General features: G+C 39.9%; 1 protein-coding gene across 2 annotated transcripts in view; it reads right to left on the reverse strand.

The window, feature by feature from the left end:
* Nucleotides 1-20874, reverse strand: part of PLS1 (plastin 1) — a 159358-nt gene extending 138484 nt beyond the window's left edge. Inside the window, exon 1 of one of the 2 annotated variants that reach the window (XM_036755423.1) lies at nucleotides 20686-20874. The gene's annotated coding sequence lies outside the window, so the exon portion shown is untranslated. Of the gene's footprint in view, nucleotides 1-17781; nucleotides 17799-20685 lie in introns of those variants that run through there. The other variant, XM_036755426.1, reaches the window with a different exon arrangement.
* Nucleotides 20875-21965: the final 1091 nt, after the last annotated feature.

Genomic DNA, 21965 nt, shown 5'->3' on the forward strand with positions numbered 1-21965 from the left:
TACTATTAAATTATTATGGCAATAATCATTTCTAAGACTCCCAAATGCTATGATTTATTGATTGTTCTATCTAGATTCTGCGTATAGGTATATGTTGATCATCAAGGAAAGAAAATGCCAATCATTGTCAAATGACTGTCAAACAGTCAGCATTAAAGGTAGAAACATGAACTGAGACAATGCATCTACTTTCATAGATTGAATTTTTTTTCTCTGAGTCAGCTTGGTGCTAGCTATAAATTAATTTTGTTCACTTTATGAATTTAATCCAGATTCAAAACACTGAATATGGTAACAACTTGGTACTATTATCCTTCAGATCAATGGTTCTTTTTGTTCAAGGACCTCAATGTACTTAATTTTAGATTGTAAACTGCCAACCATGCTACCTATATGTAGGCAATTAGTACTGTAATTAGTAATTAGTAAATTAGCACTGTAATTTTTCACTATGAAGCTTTGTATTGCTTTTGAGCTGTGTTCTAACAAGCTGATAGTCTAACACAGTTTGATGATTAAGAAATTACTCCCACATCAGTAACCAGTTTCTTGTTTTAATTTCACTTTCGTGTGTGAGATACTTGCTATGTCTAGTGCCTCCTCACTCTGCTCTTTAAAAAAAAATTCATGAATGCACCCTCCTCCTCTTTGGAGAGGCTGGGAATTATGGGTACAGAATGTTATATAAGCTGCCAGATGCAGCCACTGTGTTAGTTGGTTTTGCATGTTTTTCTTTGTTACAAGGAAAGGTTCACTGATTTGGTACTGTGGGACAATGGTATAGCCAGAAATGATGATGTAAAATATTGACCAACTAAAATCAGAAGTCACTGATAAAATATTTTTAAAAGAAAGCATAAATGATATATAAACACGATATTTCTTTTTTTTGCAGGGGGAAGGCAGGGCAATTGGGGTTAAGTGACTTGCCCAAGGTCAGAAGCTAGTAAGTGTGTCAAGTCAGTGAGGCCACATTTTAACTCAGGTCCTCCTGACTCCAGGGCCGGTGCTCTACTCACTGCACCACCTAGCTGCCCCCTAAACATGATGTTTTTTACAGCCTACAAAGCACTGGTTTTATTTTTTACTCCCACCCCATATTTTCCAACATTTTTTGCCATCCCCCCCATGCCCATCTTTTTATTGAAGTCGTAAAGTATATGTTAACTTAATTTGGGAAATCTTTTCAAATTCTTCACAGAATTTCTCTACTTTATCTGTGGCATAGAGGATGCTGAGAGATGTTAGATCAAAAAAGGAAGTGTATGGGTCAGGTAGCAAGAACATGGGATGACGACAGTCCATGTACTCCATTAGTAGCCACACGATTTCAAAAGATTTCAAGGAAGACTCTCCATCCTATAGGAAGGATCCCCTATGAAGAATTTATGGGAGAATATAGATAAGAGTTGCAAAGAATGTGAAAAATATGGAAAGTAAGGATGGTAATCTGTACAGTTGGAAGGGGCACCCACATTGATGAGATCCTTGGTCTGCTATAAAAGCATCATTGGGTAACTAATGTTACTGAATTCTCTCTCCTACATATACTACTTGTTATATTTTCAACCTGGATTTAAATGAGAATTCTAGTTTTCAGGACTAAATAGGTTTTCTGAATCTCCAGCAGGCTACAATAGCTTCAGGATTTCTTTTCCTTTCCTCTCTGCCTGCTTGTTGCTTTCTACATTTCAGACTTTTAGCTCATTTTCTTTCTCAGGTACAAAATAAATTTGGTTAGCTCTACTAACTGGTTCTTTATTTCCCAAGTCAATCAAATCTCAATTAATTTTTGACTTACACCATGAGAAAACAAGTCAGTGCTGGAAGAGTTGAAATATTCCTGGACTGTGTATTAAAAAACTAATTGTGTGTGTCTATGGAATAGTTTGTTATTGTTGTCACTTTTTCAGTTGTGTCTGATTCTTCGTGATCCCATTTTGGGGTTTTCTTGGCAAAGACAATGGAGTGGTTTGCCATTTCCTTCTCTGGTTCGTTTTACAGATGAGGAAACTGAGGCAATCGGAGTTACATGCCTTGCCTAGGATCACACAGCTAGTAGGTGTCTGAGGCCAGATTTGAACTCAGGAAGATGAGTCTTTCTGACTCCAGGCCTGGCACTCTATCCACTATACCACCTAGATGCCCCATGAAATATTTAAACAAATTAAATTAGGAAATGGCTTAGGTAGGATACTTGTCTTCTAATTTCTCTCTGAAATTCACAAACAAAGCAGCTATAACGGTCCTGGAAAGAGAAAAATTCATTCTGAAAGGGTACAAACAGAAGTTTTGAACCAACAAAGTACAGAGTTTCTCAAAAATCAACTCTCTAACATGATAATAACATCAAGTCTTGTAACTTACATATGTTCATCCTTGTGTGCACATGGAGAATTACTAAAAGGAAGTACACCTTTAGAAAAGCCACAGTAATTAATGTGCTTCAGGTCAAAAATGCTGAATAGCAACCTATGATACAGTGAGATTGGAGGCAAAAAGGGAATATGATCAAAGTTGACTACGCAGTATCTCGAGAGGCCTCATGTAGTTCTAGCATCAAAAGTTCAGAGCTGAAAGAGAACTTAAAGGCCATGTGGTCCAACTCCATAATTTTACAGATGAGGAAACTGAGGCCCAATGAAGTCAGCTGACCTACTCAAGGTCTCACAGTGGCAGAGGTAGGAACCAGGATCCTCTGACTCCTAAACCCAGCATTCTTTCTACTGTACCAAGTTACCGCCAAAGCTGCTGTCAAGCCTTCAGCATATAATCAATATGGTCACAAAATCCATGGAAATAATAACCCATGGTAAAACCCAGTTGGTTCTCCTTTTCCTCCCACTTTCGCTGCAGATTCAGGCATTTGTTCAGAGTTTAAGATGTGGTATGGCTAAGTTCCTCTCTGAAAGGCCATCTAATCCAACCTTCTCATTTTACAATTGAGGAAACGGAGACTTGGGAAAGTTAAGTGACTTTACCAAGGTCTCACAGTCTGTGATGAGAGATATACACCTAGGTCCACTGATTCCAAAGCTAATATTCTTTCCTTTATATCCTTCTAGGGCTCATATCTCAGGATTAAATGAAAACAGAATTGAAATGAGATAGACATTGTAGAAAAATGGAATGTAGTCATTGCATTTGCCTCAGTTTGCATGAAAAGAATAGGCTGAGGATATGTACAGTAGGCTAACAAGAGAAGTGTGAAGAGGAGGGGGGAGGAAGAAAGGGAAGGAAGGCACCCAGTATTTACAAAAGAAGGTGGCAAGAAGGGGAGGCCCTTTTTTCCAGCACAGCAAATCAAATCACTGCTTCAACCTGAGTGAGGCTAAACCAGCTTTTCCTGAATCTGTGGGTTTAGGTTGCCATCTCTCTACCCTTGGCCATCCCTTAAGGACTCACTCCCAAGTTTAGGCCTCAGGAGATAATATGTCCTCCTCCAGCTAAAAATTCCTGTTCCTTAAGAATACCAGTAAACTAAGCCAGCTATGGGCACCTCTTGTTGGGGTGGGATAAGACCACTGTTCAATGGGCCTTAGGGTTTGGATCAACCTGCAATTCATAGACACTCCAAGTCTACCCAAAAGTGACCAAAACCCTGAGTTGTGAAGCAAGGAAGAAAGAAAACAAACATTTATTAAGTCCCTACTACAAGCTGAGCACTGTGCTAAGCACATTCCTGTGAGGTAGGTGTTATCATTATCCCCATTTTATGGTTGAGGCAGAAAGAGGTTAAGTGATTGTAATAGCAATTTAGATTTGAAGATCTTTCCCACCCATTGATAGGCCCACGTGACTTGCTTATGTCACAAGAAGCCTAAGTCACATGTGGTAGGAGGAGCTTGCTGAGAGGAAAAGGAAGCTGTGTCACAGGAAATGCTGAGAGAGCAGTTACATCAGTTATGACAGTTAGGGCTGAGGGAAAGAGAGCCGACCTGTGACAGCTGTGCTGTAAGTTTGCTTGTTACTTGGCAAGCCCCCAGCAGGGAGCAGATGTTTTGGGGATGGCAAGGCTCCATGCTGTGATATTGTGTGTCAAAGCCTTTGCTGCTATGGTAGATTTGGTGGATGGCTTACAGGATCTAGTCCTCTGGTGTCTGAATAAATAGTTTAGTTCTTCTACCTTCTATGTTGAGAGTCTCATATATTTTGTGATACAGAACCACATAGGCATTTTGACAATTATCATCTATGTTGTGTTTATTGCCTTGCTGATACAGTGATTTACCCAGAGTCACAATACTAGTAAACATCTGAGACTAAATCTGAACTTCAGCCTTTCTGACTTCAGGGCCTGGTCTCTATCTACCCACACCACCTAGCTGCCTATAGGTATCAGTTTCCTGGGGATTCTTCAAGCCAAGGATACATAGACTAATTCCCCTCTTTCAACCCAGTCTGGTATCACTGCCAAGAAGCATGTCCCTCCCTGGACCTTTGGTTAAATCAACACCAAGACAAATTCTAGCAACTAGAGACACATCCAAGCAACAATAAAGACTGCCTCTAAAGAAGCAGCTATCTAGTTCAGTCACTAGTAGGAAAAACTGGCCAAGGGAAAGTAGGTTGGGAAGAAGAAAAAGACAAGGTAGTGGTATGTCTCCTTTTTTCCTTTTCCAGTAAAAAGTTTGCCCTAAGGAAGTTGGGAAGTTTAGATAACATTGTCGGTAATGCACTTTGAACATCTTAGAGAGCTGTTACAAAAATGTGATAGAGAAGCAGCATTATATAATGGGAAGAATCCTGGGCTCCACCCAGCTCTGCCTCTAACTAGCAATGAGCCTTTAGGAAGTGACTTCACCTTTCTTGGCTTCTTTTTCCTTTTCTACAAAATTAGGGGAGGGGTTGGATTTGGATTTATAAATAGCTAAAATACAATTATGCTAATTAAGTGAATATGAACTAAGGGACACTGAATTTGTTAGATCTGAGCTGTTTCCCATGTCACCTGTAATGTGAGAATTTTGAGAAAGCCATTTAATATCTTAGATGGGATTCTTAGTTTTACAATGGGACTGCATTTAATATTTGAAGAATTGTATCTGTTTGTTTGTTTTTTTCAAGAAAAGGACCAGACATGTCTCCCCAACATGCCAAATGAAGATTCATCTGTCTGTCTTATTCACCCCATTGACGTCATGGTTCATAGTCACCCTTCAGTGCACCATTTACAATTCTATGCATAATAAACACCATTTCTTCCCATTTACTAAAGTCCCTAGCTTTCTGCCTATGTTCTCCCCACCCTTCAACTGCTTAGTCTCTACTGTCTTTGCCATGGAAATAGGACAAGAAGACAGAAATATCACTGGCTAAAGAGTCACAAGTCCTAGGTTTCATCCTTGGTTCTGCCCCTTACTAGCTATGTGACTTGGAGTAAGTCACTTAATCTCTCTAACTCAGTTTATCTATAAAATGGGGACAATTCAACCTATATGACTTACCTCACAAGGTTATGAAGACTGAATCAGATAACATATGTAAATTCATCTGAAAACTATAAATAAAGTGTTTCATAAACATCAGCTTTTACTATTTATAGATAAACTTGCATCACTGTCTTTTATATTTGGAGATGATGCTGTTGGTGAAGAGGTCCACGGTCCCTCTGGTAATGTTCATATGGCACACTTTGATTTGCAAAGTTGGTATTTGCAATGTTCATCCCAGGCAAACAAATTTCCCAGGTCACCTCTTTAGACAGAACTTTTAGTTTAGAAATGCTATACCAGGCATTTGGCTTGTACTGTGATTTTCAGAGGCTGATTACTAGACTTGTATATTTTCCAGCTGTTATCAAGCCTCTTTCCTGTCATTCATAACCAAGTTCCTGAATCATGAACTAGGTTCAGAAGGTTCTGATTTTCCTTTCAATTAACTGTCTTCTCAATCCTTTCCAATATGACTTCTACCTACTTTGCCCCTCTTCCCTCTCATCAATTCTTTTGCATAGACTTGTAGTCCTGTGAGTCATTCCTGAATACAGACCAACTAGGAGATGATGGTCTGTCTTGCTTTGAACATCTTTGAGCATCCTACAACGACTTTTTTCAGAAGCCTCTTGTTAACTGTCTGGGTGTGGAGATTCCCTGAGAGCTCATCAAATTAATTCAAGACAACAAATATTTAAGTGGCTACTCCATATGCAAAGAACTGGGCTACATGTTAGAAATTCAAAGATGAAAAAATATGTAATCCCTGTCTTCATGAAGGTTACAATTAAATAAGGGGAATACAACATGAACAAGTATGACACAACATAGAATGTGAAAATGGCAAAGGGAGAAACCCAATCAAAGCATACTAAGAGGATTTAAAGACAAAGAAATCTCATTTGGTTGGAGGATACCAGGGAAGGCTTCATGGAAGGAAGTGGCACCTAAGCTGGACACTGAAGGAAGAAAAGGATTTCAAAGCATACAAATGCATAAGAAGTACATTCTAGTTATACAGACAGCCTGGACCAGTACATGGATGCAGGAAATGGAAAGATGAAATCAGGGAATAGCTAAATATGAATGAAGGCGATGGTAACACCTAACATGTAATTAATGCCTATTACGTGCCTAGCACTATTCTTAGCGCTTAACAATTATTATCTTTTTTGATCCTCATAACAACCCTATGAAGTGGGTGCTATTATTATCCCCATTTTATAGATGAGGAAACTGAGGCAAAGAAGGCTAAGTGACTTGCCCAGGGTCACACAGCTAGTAGGTGTTTGAGGCCGGATTTACAGTCTTCCTGACTGCAAGCCTGGTGATCAGGCAGCCAGTAGACTAGTTTGGCCAGAAAATCTTATCTTAAAGGAAGATATGAAATAAGGTTGGAAAGATAAGCTGGAGCCAGACTACAAAGGGCTAAATGATAGGGTAAAGAGTTTGCAATCTCTTCTATCAGTTATATAAAGAGGCAATGATGGTTTCTGAGCAGGGATATGACATGGTCATAACTCTATTTTGTTGTTGCTGTTCAGTCATTTCGATCGTGTCTGATTCTTCGTGGGTTTTCTTCGCAAAGTCACTGGAGGGGTTTGCCATTTCCTTCTCCAGCTCATTTTACAGATGAGGAAACTGAGGCAATCAAGGCTAAGTGACCTGCCAGAGTCACATAGTAAGTCACATAAGTGTCTGAAGCCAGATTTGAATTCAGGAAGATGAGTCTTCCTGATGCCAAGCCTGGCACACTATCCACTGTGCCACCTAGCGGCCTTGTCCCTATTTTAAGAAGGTACTTTTGGCAGCTTTGCGAAAATGAAGTTTTAACACCAGGAACAGGAAGACTACTCATTTCAACAGTCCAGAAGAGAGGTGATGAGGACCTAAACTAGTCAGATGGCAATTTAAGGCAAGAGAAAGCAATGGGTATGAGAGGTATCCTGGAAGGATAATTGATCAGAGTTGACATCTGCTTGGATATAAAGCACAAGGGAAAGGAAAGAACCAAGAATAACTCTAGAATTTGAGCATGGACGTGTAGGGGAATGGTGGTGCTATCATCAGAAAAAAGGAACTTGGAAGGATCAGCAGATTTTGGAGAGATGATGAGTTTGATTTTTAGGCACCAGAGGGTACATCTAGACCCTACTTTTCTCTCCAAATCAAGACTCTGAATCATCTCATAAACTACTATACATACACAATGATGTACAGCTACTAGTCTATTGGCCAGTGTTTCAACAATTCAGTTAGCAGCTGCTGTGGGGATGAAAAACCAACACAAGCCCAACAACAAGAATGCTGCAAGCACAGGTTCTTTTGATCTGCTTTACTAAGGAAAGCAACGTTAAGGGGTTAACAATCTTACTTTAATCCAACATACAGATATCATTCACTCAGCTCAGGGGGAAAAGCCAGCACCCTGAGCTTCAGAGCAAATACAAACAGAGCAAATAAACATGAATCAACAGACAGATTTCCATCTGACAAAATCACAATATAGAGTTACCAGAGAAGCATCAACATCTTAGTTTTCTCCAAAGCCGGGGAGCTCATACCAATGGCTGGCCCAGAGTCACACGCCCTTCCTGCTGTGGCTCAGAGCTCCAAGGGAGAAAGCCAACCTCTGGGTTAATATATCTTGTTCAGGGTCAAAGGTGAGTCACACATGTGACTCACCCACACGACCTAAAAGCATCACAAAAATGCTACTTAAACCCACGTGGTCTAAAAGCCTCTGATGTCACAAACATGTCACTCATACCCATGTAAACTAGGCTTTCCCTTGAGACAAGGAGGTCATCAAGGACTCCAAATTTAATCAAGGAAACAAAGGCCAAACTCTTCAAGGGCACTTGGTTGAATAAGTGCTAAGAGCCCATCTTGACTGTCAGTACAGCCAGTTTTTCCCTTTAGTCCAGTTCCAGATACGTTGAACTTAGAAGACACTAAAGAACCACAAAGGGTGAAAATGGAGCTACTCAACTTCCCTCCAAAACCAATGTTGTAATGAAAAGATAATTGGACTAAGAGTCAAGAGACCAACCTCTCAACTGTGCTACACTATAGTTTCACCTTGGACAAGTGGTTTACATGCTCTGATGCTTCAGTTTTGTTTTTCACTTGTAATATGGAGGAGGTAGACTAGATGTCCTTTCCAGTCTAGGATTCTAAGTGCTAACCTTCTCCATGGTTACCTTCCCCATCACAATACTATCAAATTGCCATCTTCCTAATTATTTGTTCATTCATGCACTAAAAGGTTATTGAGTGTTCCCTTGGTTCAGAGCACTGTTCTAGGCTCTGTGGGAATTGAAAGTTTATTTATGAGACAGTTAGATGGCACAGTGGATAGATCACTGGGCCTAGAGTCAGAGAAAACTGAGTTCAAATCTGGCCTTCAACACTCACTAGCTATGTGACCCTGGGCAACTCACTTACCCTATGTTTGTCTCAGTTTCCTCAACTGTAAAATGAAGATAATAACAGCACCTCCCTCACAGATAAAATGATATTTGTAAAGTGCTTAGCACAGTGCCTGGCACATAACAGGTACTATATAAATGTGTATTCCCTTCCCTTGCCAATGTAAGACATATTCTCTGACCTTATGGGCTCATAGACTAACAGGAAAAAAAGACAGACACAGATAACTATACAACACAATAGTCTATAAAAATGAATTAGAGAAACATAAAGCAAAGTAGTTTGTGGTTCTAACTTTCCCCTACATCCTCAATTAGGGTTCACTGCCACAAGCATGGTATGGAGGGGGAAAGGCATAATTAACAAGGATATAAGAAGGGCTTCACAGAAGAGGTGGCACCTTAACTGAGCTTTAAAGGGAGGATAAGAATTCTATAAATAGAGAAAAAGTGAGAGGGGCATTCTAGATGAAGGGACCAGCATAAGCAAAGGTATGGATGAAGAAAGAATGGAGGGTGTTTATGTACTGCAGCACAGAGTATGTGAAGGATAGTATAATAAGATAAAGCTGAAAAGATAGGATGGTTCTAAAGAGTACCTTGACTATTAGATAAAATAGTTTAAAATTCACTTTATTGGCAATAGGGAGATACCTGAAGATCTTTGTGCAGAGGAGTAAATGGACCACATCTAGGCATGAAGAAAGTTATTCTAACCAGAAGGAAGAAAAAGAACTTATTGCAACAGTCTAGGGGAATGAGAGCAGGGGCTTCCATTAGAGTAATAGCATTGGGAATAGGGAAGAAATGACTAATTCATGAAATGTTGGAGAGATGGAATTGACACAAGTTAGTAAATGAGTATATAAGAAAGGCACAGAAGGAAGAGTGAAAGATAACCACAAGATCAGGAAAGATTATATGAATGGTGAGGTAAATGAAGTGGAAAAAACGAAGTCAGAGAGTATGAAGGAAAAGATGATAAGTTCAATTTTAAGCACGTCAGGTTTTATTGTTGTTTGTCCTTGTTCTTGAAGAGGACCATGACATCAGGGAGGTGATGCCATGACATGCAAGTAAATTGGATATAAGTAAGGGAAGGCTATGTAAAGCCACTAGCCTCACTTTCTCCCCTGGAGTCTTCTGGGTCCAGTGATGAGATATAGATCAGGACGACTGGAGATGGCCCTGGATGCAAAGACAGTAGAGACTAAGCAGTTGAAGGGTGGGGAGAACATAGGCAGAAAGCTAGGGACTTTAGTAAATGGGAAGAAATGGTGTTTATTATGCATAGAATTGTAAATGGTGCACTGAAGGGTGACTATGGCCCATGACGTCAATGGGGTGAATAAGACAGACAGATGAATCTTCATTTGGCATGTTGGGGAGACATGTCTGGTCCTTTTCTTGAAAAAAACCAAACAAACAGATACAATTCTTCAAAGATTAAATGCAGTCCCATTGTAAAACTAAGAATCCCATCTAAGATATTAAATGGCTTTCTCAAAATTCTCACATTACAGGTGACATGGGAAACAGCTCAGATCTAACACATTCAGTATCCCTTAGTTCATATTCACTTAATTAGCATAATTGTATTTTAGCTATTTATAAATCCAAATCCAACCCCTCCCCTAATTTTGTAGAAAAGGAAAAAGAAGCTAAGGTCTTTAAAACGTCTCAGTTTCACTGAGGCAACACCCATGCAGTGATGAAGGTGAGGTAAGACATGTCAAGTTTTAGGTTCCGGTAGGACAACCAAGCTCTGATGTCCTATGGGCAAGTGAAAATTCAGGTCAACAGATCACAAGACAGAACTAGAGATATAAGTTTGAGAGTCATCTCCATAGAGGTAGTAGTTGAAGCCATTGGAGTGATATGGATTGGCCAGGGAGAAAAGGGGGGTGGCAATAAAAGATCCTCAGGGACTCCTATTTTAAGGGATCAAAAAAATGACAAGGAGTCAGAAGAGACAGAAAAGGAATAATTTGAGTGATGGGAGCAGGAGAAGATGATATCTCTAAAGCCAAGGAAAGAGAGAATAAACAGAAGAAATGGATACTTAACGATGTCAAATGCTGCCAAGAATTCAAGAAAGAGGATAACTGAAAAAAAAAACCTTTAATTTGGCAATTAGGAAGTCACTGGTAACTGTTGAGAGAAGTTTAATAGAGTGGTGAGTGGTCAGATTTCAAAGGGTTTGGAAAGAGTAAAGAAGTAGCAGAAACAAGTACAAAATTTTCAAGATTAGAAAAGGAAGGGAAGGGGGCAGAGCCAAGATGGCAGCTGGAAAACAGCTTAAGCTATTCCCCAAATCCCTCCAAACACCTGTAAAAAATGGCTCTGAACAAATTCTAGAGCTGCAGAACCCACAAAATAGCAGAGGGAAGCAGGTTTCCAGCCTAGGACAGCCTGGATGATCACTGGGAAGGGTCTATCACATGGTGCTGGGAGCAGAGCACAGCCCAGCATGGGTCGTGCCAGGACCAACCAGACTGGGAGTCAGGTGGGCAGAGCAGGCCTTAGTGCCATGAATCACTGAGCTGTAGCAGTTACCAGCCTTCTCAACCCACAAATGCCAAAGACAACTTAGCAGGTTAGTGGGAAAACTGATGGATAAGGGTGAGAGCTGTCTGGCCCCAGCCCTGGGGGAGGTGGAGGTGGCTCAGCGGCAGCACCAGGAAGTTCCTGCAGCTGCTTCCAGAGCTCCAGCTGTGGTTGATTTCAGCCCCAGGCCCACTCGATGGGAGGAACCAAGTAATGGATCATAGTGGGAGTGCAGGGAGCACTTTGCTGGCCCAGAGGCAGATTTCTCTTGCTTTGCTCTGCTTGGATCTTGGTTGTAGTCCTGGTTGGCCATTCTTGGGGGAGGAGGAGCACTGCTGTGGCAGAGCTTTCGGTGACAGAAGTAGCTTTGAAAATAGCAACACAGCCCCTAAAGCTTGAAACAAAGCACTCTCTACTCTAGAAGCAGTCATACCCTGACAAAAAGCTCAAGGGTCAAATAGTTGTCTGGGAACATGGAAAGGCAGTGAAAAAGGACTCAGACTCTGACTCTAGAATCTTTTTTGGTGATAAAGAAGATCAAAGCATACAGTCAGAAGAAGTCAACAAAATCAAAGAGCCCACATCAAAAGCCTCCAAGAAAAATATGAATTAGTCTCAGGCCATGGAAGAGCTCAAAAAGGATTTGGAAAAGCAAATAAGCGAAGTAGAGGAAAAATTGGGAAGAGAAATGAGAGTGATGCAAGAGAATCATGAAAAACAAGTCAATAACTTGCTAAAGGAGACCCAAAACATACTGAAGAAAATAACACCTTAAAAAATAGACTAACTCAAATGGCAAAAGAGCTCCAAAAAGCCAATGAGGAGAAGAATGCCTTGAAAGGCAGAATTACCCAAATGGAAAAGGAGGTCCAAAAGACCACTGAAGAAAATACCACCTTAAAAATTAAATTGGAGCAAGTGGAAGCTAGTGACTTTATGAGAAATCAAGATATTATAAAACAGGAACAAAAGTATGAAAAAATGGAAGACAATGTGAAATATCTCATTGGAAAAACCACTGACCTGGAGAACAGATCCAGGAGAGATAATTTAAAAATTATTGGACTACCTGAAAGCCATGATCAAAAAAAGAGCCTAGACATCCTCTTTCAAGAAATTATCAAGGAAAACTGCCCTGATATTCTAGAGTCAGAGGGTAAAATAGAAATTGAAAGAATCTACCAATAGCCTCTTGAAATAGATCCCCAAAATAAAACTCCTAGGAATATTGTCACAGAATTTGAGTATTGTGGAAACACAATCAGGATAACACAAGATCTAGCAGCTTCTACATTGAGGGATCGAAGAGCTTGGAATATGATATTCCAGAGGTCAATGGAACTAGGATTAAAACCAAGAATGACCTACCCAGCAAAACTGAGTATAATGCTCCAAGGCAAAATACAGACTTTCAATAAAATAGAGGACTTTCAACCTTTCTTGATGAAAAGACCAGAGCCGAATAGAACATCTGACTTTCAAATACAAGAATCAAGAGAAGCATGAAAAGACAAACAAGAAAGAGAAATCATAAGGCACTTACTAAACTTGAACTGTTTTGTTTACACTCCCTCATGGAAAGATGATGTGTGTAATTCAGGAGACCTTTCTCAGTATTAGGGTAGTTGAAGGGAATATACATCTATATAGACAGAGGGCACAGGGTGAGTTGAATATGAAGGGACGACATCTAAAAACAAAATTAAGGGGTGACAGAGGAATATATTGAGCGAGGGAAAAAGAGAGAGATAGAATGGGGTAAATTATCTCACATAAAAGTGGCAAGAAAAAGCAGTTCTGTTGGGTTGGAAGGGAAGAGGGGGCAGGTGAGCGGGAATGAGTGAGTCTTTTCAGGTTTGACTTGAGGAGGGAATAACATACACACTCAGTTGGGTATCTTACCCCACAGGAAAGTAGGAGGAAGGGGATGAGAAAGGGGGGATGATAGAAGGGAGGGCAGATCAGGGGAGGATGTAATCAAAAGCAAACACTTTTGAAAAGGGACAGGGTCAAGGGATAAAATTGAATAAACGGGAACAGGTTAGGATGGAGGGAAATATAGTTAGTCTTTTACAACATGACTGTTATGGAAGTGTTTGCATAATGATACATGTGTGGCCTATGTTGAATTGCTTGCCTTCTTAGGGAGGATGGGTCGGGAAGGAAGAGGGGAGAGAATTTGGAACTCAAAGTTCTACAAGTGGATGCTCAAAAAAAAGTTGTTTTTACATGCAACTGGGAAATAAGATATACAGGCAATGGGGTATAGAAATCTATCTTGCCCTATAAGAAAGTAAGGGGAAAGGGGATGGGGGAGGGGAGTGGGGTGACAGAAGGGAGGGCTAACTGGGGAACAGGGCAATCTGAATATATGCCATCTTGGAGTTGGGGGAGGGTAGAAATGGGGAGAAAATTAGTAACTCAAAATCTTGTGGAAATCAATGTTGAAAACTAAAAATATTAAATAATAAAATAAGAATTTTTTTTAAAAAAATAAATAAAAAGAAATGGAAGGGAGAAGAGATTGGATTACAAGTAGCTGAACAGAATATTTAATAGAAGGATAATTTTTTAATGATTTAGGAAGCCTAAGAATGTTTGTAGGCTGATTGGAAGAAACCAATAGAGTCATAGAGACTGAAGATGCATAAGAAAGAAAGGGGCTGATGGCTAACATAAGGTTCTGAAGAAGACAGGAAGGTATGTGATCAATTTTAGTGAGGCATAAGGTGTGACTTTGAGACCAGAAGGGAAGGAAGGGAGAGAAAATGATAATGCTGACTTTTTAAGAATATAAAGGAATGAAGCAAGTTTTCTTTGGATGGCCTCAATCCTTCCAGTGAAATAGGAGTCTATGCCAACTATTATTAAGTGCAAGATCTGGAGTAAGAGGAGAAAGGAAAAGCTTTAGACTATTTGTTGTAATGAATGAGATAAAGATTTTGACAAAGGTCATGTAAAAGAATTGTTGAGTCTCACTGAAGACCTTGTTGAGGTCATGCAGTGCTTAAATTTATACTGGGTGAAATCAGTTCCATATCTGGCCTTTGTCCATTGATACTCAGCAACCAGAGCATAAGTCAAAAACTTGGATGGTCCCCCAGGATGAGCATTGACAAGCACTTGCACACATCTCTGTCCTTTGCATGTCCAATCTTTTGCCAAGTTTTGTGCCTATCTCCTTTAGAACACTTCTTAAATATGTCCTATTACCCTACATCTATTTACATCTCTAGTTGCGGCCCCAGTGAACTCTTGCTCAATGAAATCCTGGACTTCCTGCCTTCTATATGATCACTGTTGGTACAGTGGAAAGAACACTGGTCCTGAAGTCAGAAGAACTAGACTCAAATTTTGACTCTGACAATCACTACCTGTGTAGACCTCAGGTTAGTTATTTAACTTTGTTGGAACTTAGATTCCTCAACTGTGAAACAAGGATGCTGGAATAGATGGACTCTGTGGTTCTTTCTGCCAAAGCTGTCTTTCCGATGCATCAATGTTTTTGCCACCGCACAAGGGCAAATCCATGGTGATTTTCCATTATAGTATAAGTTGGGATCAATATTCTCACCTTCTTTCTCAAAACACTTTACCAGGCTTTCTGCACTGCACCACTATTTTTGGTTCTTCCTTCTCTCCTTCAATGAATAATTACCAAGCATCTAAGGAATACAAAAATGCGTAAGACATAGCCCTGACCTTCAAAAACATTACAATCTAGTAGGAAAGACATACACAAAAAACCAAGATGTGATAAAGGATGATAGGTGCTATATAAACAGCAGAGAAAGTTAGTATTATAGGAATCTGGAGGAAGAAGAGAGTGCTTCTAGTTAGGAAAATAAGACAAGGCTCTATGGAGGAAATGACATTCAAGCTGGATCCTAAAGGCAGGCAATGGCTATTGTAGAAGGAAATGGGAGGAGAAAGTAAAGATACAAAGGCAAGGAAGCACAAAATATGTTCAGTTTCAAATTTGGAGGACAGGGAAAATCGACTATCAGAAAAATTATCAGAAAAAAGGGAAGTTAGAAAGATGGATGTGTTGGTTTGGGGATAAAGGAGAGGAGAGTGGTTTTAAGAACTCTGGAGTTTGATTTGACAGCAAGTCACCCAGGTGGGATTCAACAACAGACATTTCTTAAGTACCCATTATCATGCAAGGTATTTTTCTAAGTGCTGAGAACACAAAGCCTTAAGAGTTAGAGTCCAGAAGACCTGGGTTTGAATCTAGCCTCTGACACTTACTAAATGTCTGACTTTGGGTGACTAACTTAACTCCTGTGACCTTTATTTTCACCTAAGAAAAATAAGGATAATAAAACCTTTAGGACTTATCTCACAGGGCTGCTATGAGGATTAAACAAGATAATAATGTACCACTTTAAAGCACTATATGTCAACTATTATTATGAATGAATAATAATCACAATAAATATCGGATGAAACAGTTCTTACCCCCACATTCCACAGGGGGAGGATATAGTATGTATGTAAAGAAATAAATACGACTATAGATAGTTTTAATTTCTTCATTTCAAAACTGCCTGTTCATATCCTTTGACCATTTATCAATTTCACAAAAGGCCAAAGAATATGAACAGGCAGTTTTCAGATGAAGAAATTAAAGCTATCTATAGTCATATGAAAAAATGCTCTAACTGATTAGAGAAATGCAGATTAAAACAATTCTGAGGTATCACATCACACCTGTCGGATTGACTAACCTGACAAAAAGGGAAAATAATAAATATTAGAGAAGATGTGGGGAAATCGGAATACTAATGCATTTTTTGGTAGAGTTATGAACTGATCCAAACATTCTGGAGAAAATCTGGAACTATGCTCAAAGGGCTACTATAAAACTGAGCATACCTTTTGGCCCAGCAATACCTACTAGGTCTGTATCCCAAAGAAATCATAAAAAAGGGGGAAAAGACCACATGTACAAAAATATTTATAGCAGCTCTTCTTGTGGTGGCAAAGAATTGGAAATAGAGGGGATGCCCCTCAATTGGGGAATGGCTGAACAAGTTGTGGTATATGAATGCAATAGAATATTATTGTGCTATAAGAAATGATCAGCAGGTCAATTTGAGAAAAATCTGGGAAGACTTACATGAACTGATGCTGAGTGAATTGAGCAGAATCAGGAGAACATTGTACACAGTAACAGCAACATTGTTCGATGACCAACTTGGATAAACTTAGCTCTTTTCAGCAAAACGATGATCCAAGATAAATCCAAAAGATTCATGATAGAAAATGTTACCCACATCCAGAAAAAGAACTATGGAGTCTGAATGCAGATCAAAGCATACTATGTTCTCTTTACCTTTCTTTCTTGTGGTTTTTCCTTTTTATTCTGATTCTTCTTTCACAACATGACTAATGTGGAAATATGTTTAACATGATTGTACATGTATAGCCTATATCAGATTGCTTACTGTCTGGGGGAGGAGGAAGGTGAGGGAGAGAGGGAGAAAAAAAATTGGAACTCAAAATAATATAAAAATGAATGTTAAAAACTGTCTTTACATGTAATAGGAAAAAATAAAAATACTATTAAGTGTGTGTGGGGCGGGGGGGGGGGGAAGAATGTGAGCTCCTTGATGGCAATGGCTGCTTTGCTTTTGTCTTTGAACATATGTCCTTGAAATAGTACTTTACCCATAATAAGTCTTAAAAAAAGAAAGAAATATACAGCAATTTGAGGAGGAAGAGGGCATTAAAAATAGGGGGATTAGGGGAGGGTTCAAAGTGGAAGAAGAAATGTCCACAACATAATAAGAAATGTGTGACAGTTGCTCAATCACAAGATGAAGGCTGAAGATTTAACTTTGATAATCTTCCACTTTGAGGAGAGAGTTGAAGTTGTGAGAGAGAATGAAATCTCTGAGGAACACAGAAAAAAACAAAGGATCTTAGTAAATGCCAACATTTTAGAGAAAAAGAAGACCTAGTAAAGAAGGCAGAAAGAAGGAGGAGATTCACAATAATTCTGTTCTGCAAAAACCTTTCCAGGCTTGCCAGGCCCATTTGTTCTTCCCCTTTACTGCCCCCATCAACCCATCTCCCATTGCTTCGCATAATTAACCCCTTGCTATTTGAACTTCCTCTTATGCTTAGGATAACCTAACCCCCATCTTCTCTCACTAAGCCTTCTCTTTTTTTCCTTCACTCAAACAGCTCCTGAAACCTAACCTTGTTCAGAAAGCCCTCCCTAGCTGATTTTTTTTTACTCTGTCCAGCCATCCAGTTCACCTATCTCCCCTTCACTCATCACTCAGAGAATAGAGGGAGACTTTGCATTTAAACAATGCAAGCACTTTATGTATTTCCCCAATGTTTGCTCAGTTGCTTACATATTCTTTTTAAGGTCATCATCAGTATTCTCAGTTTGAGATCACAGGCTTCTAGAGAGCACCTGATACATTTAACTTGCTTGATAGAATACCTAGGATAAAAAAAAAACCTAAGATAAAAAACACAGAGAGGCACCTAATAAAGGACGATAATATTGCAATTCACTTTTCAATTCAACAAACATTAGACCTCACTGAATACAAAACTGGGATGAAGATGAAGATGATTACCTCACCTCAACTGCTGCCACCTTCCTATAGAGTTTCCTTATTAGACCTCTCCTCTACTCAAGCTCCCCAAATCAATTTGTGTTTACCTGGTGCATATTTCATGCTTAATTGTCCGAGCAAATTTTGTGTCCCCTAATAGAATGTCAGCTGTAAGCTCCTTGAGGGCAAGGACTATTCCCTCCTTATTTTTATAGCCCCAGCCCTCGTTGTTCAGTCCTTTCAATTGTGTCTGATTCTCCACTTAGGGTTTTCTTGGCAAAGATACTGGAGTGGTTTGCCATTTCCTTCTCCAGCTCATTTCACAGATAAGGAAACTGAGGCCAACAGGGGTAAATAACTTGCCCAGGGTCACACAACCAGTAAGTGTCTAAGGCTGCATTTGAACTCAGGTCTTCCTGACTCCAGGCCTGGTGCTCTATCCACTGTATTGCCTTAGCTGTCCAGCACATAGCAGATGCTTAATAATAAATAATAATAATATTTATAATAAATATTATATTAATGATAGCATTAATAATAAATGTTTGCTCAATTGATCATGATGATGATGATACACTAATGATAAGTCTAGTGATCAGAGCAATCTTCCCTCCTGCTCTTTCAGACTACAAAGCCCTAGTCTTGATTCCCATTCATCCTTACACTAAGCTGTTCATAAAGACTTCTTGGGACAGAACTAAGATATTTAAATGAAGAGGTAGAGGAAAAAATAGTCCCTTTCAAATGAGGGTACCCTGTAATACTGTTAGAGATGTGAAATTAGTTTTATTTTGTTAGAGAAAACTTTCTAGGGAAGAAAAGGTTTATTAAAAGATTTGGAAGATGGGGATAATGACTGATGATGAATAGACAGCTTCTAAACCTAGGAATTTGTAAGGAAGACATTGATAGGATTATATGACTAAGTCACTAGAAAAGTAGTTTATACATAAAGGACTTCCAGCATCTTTGTTCTGTGCTTAAGCCACTCTATAAAAATATTTCACACAGGTGAAAAAAGGAAGCTAAATAATCCTATTGCCTAGGAGGCAGCAGACCTGTGATCTCATCTGAAGGCAGCCAATGAGTAGCTTTGTCACTTTGGGCAAGATAGTTAACATCTCTGAGGCTCAAGTCTCTCTATCAATAAAATAAAGGAGTTAGACGAGAAGGTCTGTGGTCCCTTAGAGTTCGGATATGTTAGGATTATACAATATTTAGTGGGGGGAAGAGGAAGAAACAAACATGCACATATGAAGAAAATTCTTTGTAAACCCTTAAACGCTAGAGAAATATGAAGTATTGATGTCTCAAAACCTGAAATGTAAATTCTGTATTCTGGAATTTGTTAACTATTTCCATAGGTGTAGTGTGTGTACATATATGTATATATCATAAATTCCACATGACCAGAAATTTTAAGAGGCAACATGAATGGAATGAACCAGGTCTGGTTTTGAATTCCAGTTCTGATTCTTGTTAGCTCTGTGACCGCAAATGTCACTTAAACCTCTCTACAAATCTCAATTTTTCTCATTTGTAAAATGGGAATAATTATTTTGTACCACCTACCTCACAAAGTTGTTGTGGAGATCAAATAAGGTAACATTGGTAAAAATGCTTTATAACTTACATAACCTAAAGCTAGCTATTATTATTCACCTCTGTGATGCCTTGATACTCAGTGCCTAACACCTGGAGGGATTTCAGTGGGTCACTGGATGAAAAGGAAATAAAGCAGTCCTGCTTACCACCATACCTACCCATCCAATAGAGCATTCTCAGGGTTAAATGTATTGTTTAACCTGTAACACAGGAAAAGTGAAATGGGGGCAGGAGGAACGGGAGGAAGGAGGTAGGGGCAGCTTTATGTTTCATTCATCTGAAACTCTTTTAATGCTCCAGTTCTTTCTAATGATATCAAATGGGGCATTTCTCCTCTCTGGAAAAAAAAAGGCTATTATCATGGAAAGTCATAGCCAAATGTTCCCTTTAAAACTCTAATAAAGACCACAAACTCCAAAATCCATGCCTTCTCTTGAAAATAGACCCGAATCGTGATTCTTTCCTTGGCAACGAAACTCAGAGAAACTAGACATTTTCTTCTGCAGCATCCGACGTCCCTGTCCCAGAAAGGGAAACTACTGACAGGATTTCATTTCAGCCTATTGATCATCTGCAGCAAAGCCCAAAGGCAAACAAACAGGTCACAGTATTCAAAGAAAACAGACGAGCCTCAAGGCAGCTGCAGCAGCAGCAACTGAAAGTTTTGAGGGTGTTTGGGTTTGTTTTTTCAAACGAAAACTTTTCTGGATGTATAGCTTCATGCAGGTAAAAACAATATGGATCTTAAACTTCTTTTTTAAAATAATGTGTAACGCCTTACCTGAAAATAAGTATTTGTATGTAGCCACAACCCTGTGGGTGTACACATTGAAAAACATTTCCATGACTGCTACTGTAAACTGGGAAGAAAGACTAAAAATGTCAAGTTGATACACCCTAAATGTATTTTTTTTCCTGGCACCTGGAGTAGCAACTAGAGAAAACACACTGTTCGTACAAGAAACAAATATCAACTCCCTGTGAAGCTAACAAACGCGCCCAAGTGAGAGAAATGCAGCCTTTCCGTGTCTGGCACTTTGGGCATCATCCGGGGGCTCTGGGTCCAACTTTATTCCCCTCCCCACTTACAAGGTCCGGCTCGGGCTCCGGCTCCCAAGGTCTGGGGAGGCTGCTGCTCCGCCCGCCAGCGACTGCTCTCTCCTCCTCCTCTTCTTCCTCCTCCTCCTCCTCCTCCTTCTCCACCACCACCTCCTCAGCTCCAGCTCTCTCTACTGCAGGGCAGAAGCTTCCTTCTTGCAACCAACACCTTCTCTCACTACTGAGCATGCCCAGCGCTGGAGTCACCCCGGGGTTTAAATGGACAGATTCCACCTTTCCGGGTTTTCGTGGCCACTCCAGGCAGAGAGAGGACCGAGAGGACACCTCGTGCACCCTGAAGGCAGGAGAAGACAGTGAGGAGCAGGTGGGGACGCGGGGCAAAAATATAATTTTGGTTGAGAAGACCAACTTAATTGGTTTCCCCAAAGTAAAAGCTCCCACTGCGGAAAGAAATTCGAATCTGTAAAGTCTGGTTAACATCGGAAAGGTAAATTCTCACCATCACCTTGGTGCAGGTCAGATGCTGCTGTTGCAAAGGGTACCTGATACGTTCTTTTGCATAATTTTGCATCCTGGAGCTGAGCTGAAGCCATTAAAGGGCTTTGGGGAGACTTTTTTCCCCCGTGGGCAAGGAGAGATAGATGTAGGACAGACTGAGAGCGGAAGGCATCTCAGAAGTCACCCAAGCCAACTCCTTTATTTCCCAGAGGAGGAAACCGAAGCCCAGAAAAGTGAAGGGCCCAGAGTCACACAGCAAGTAAGTTGATAGGTTAGGATTTGAACCCAGGTTCTTTAACTCCAAATACCCTGTTGTTTGCACCACCACATTTCGAGTATGGCTTTCGCTCCAACTTTGTAGAAGAAAGAAAGCAAGAAAGAGAAAAGGAAAGGAAGGAAGGAAGGAAGTTAGGAAAGGAAAGAAGTTAGGAAAGGAAAGAAGTTAAAGGTGTGAAAAGAACAGAGATGCAATATTGTCTAACATGAGCCAAGTAAATGGAGTGCAGCCTAATGCCTTTCCTAGGAATTTTGTCTCAATGCTAACTAAACGGTGATTCCCGTCACTCAGTTACTCCTCTGGAGCTAGGACTTACCTCATTGCAGCCTTCTCTGAGATAGGAAACTATTACATTTATAATCTGCACCACACCACATAGCTCTAAATTCTGTTATTATTGTCTGTGAAAAAAATCTCTGAGGGGCACATATGTGCAGGTCTTGTCTATACGGTAGATTTTAAATCCTTAAGGACTGAGACCACATTTTGTAGTTTTTTTAATAACTAGTATTTATATTCACAGATGAGGAAACTG

Source organism: Trichosurus vulpecula, chromosome 4 (genome assembly GCF_011100635.1).
Source record: "Trichosurus vulpecula isolate mTriVul1 chromosome 4, mTriVul1.pri, whole genome shotgun sequence".
Lineage (NCBI taxonomy): Eukaryota > Metazoa > Chordata > Mammalia > Diprotodontia > Phalangeridae > Trichosurus > Trichosurus vulpecula.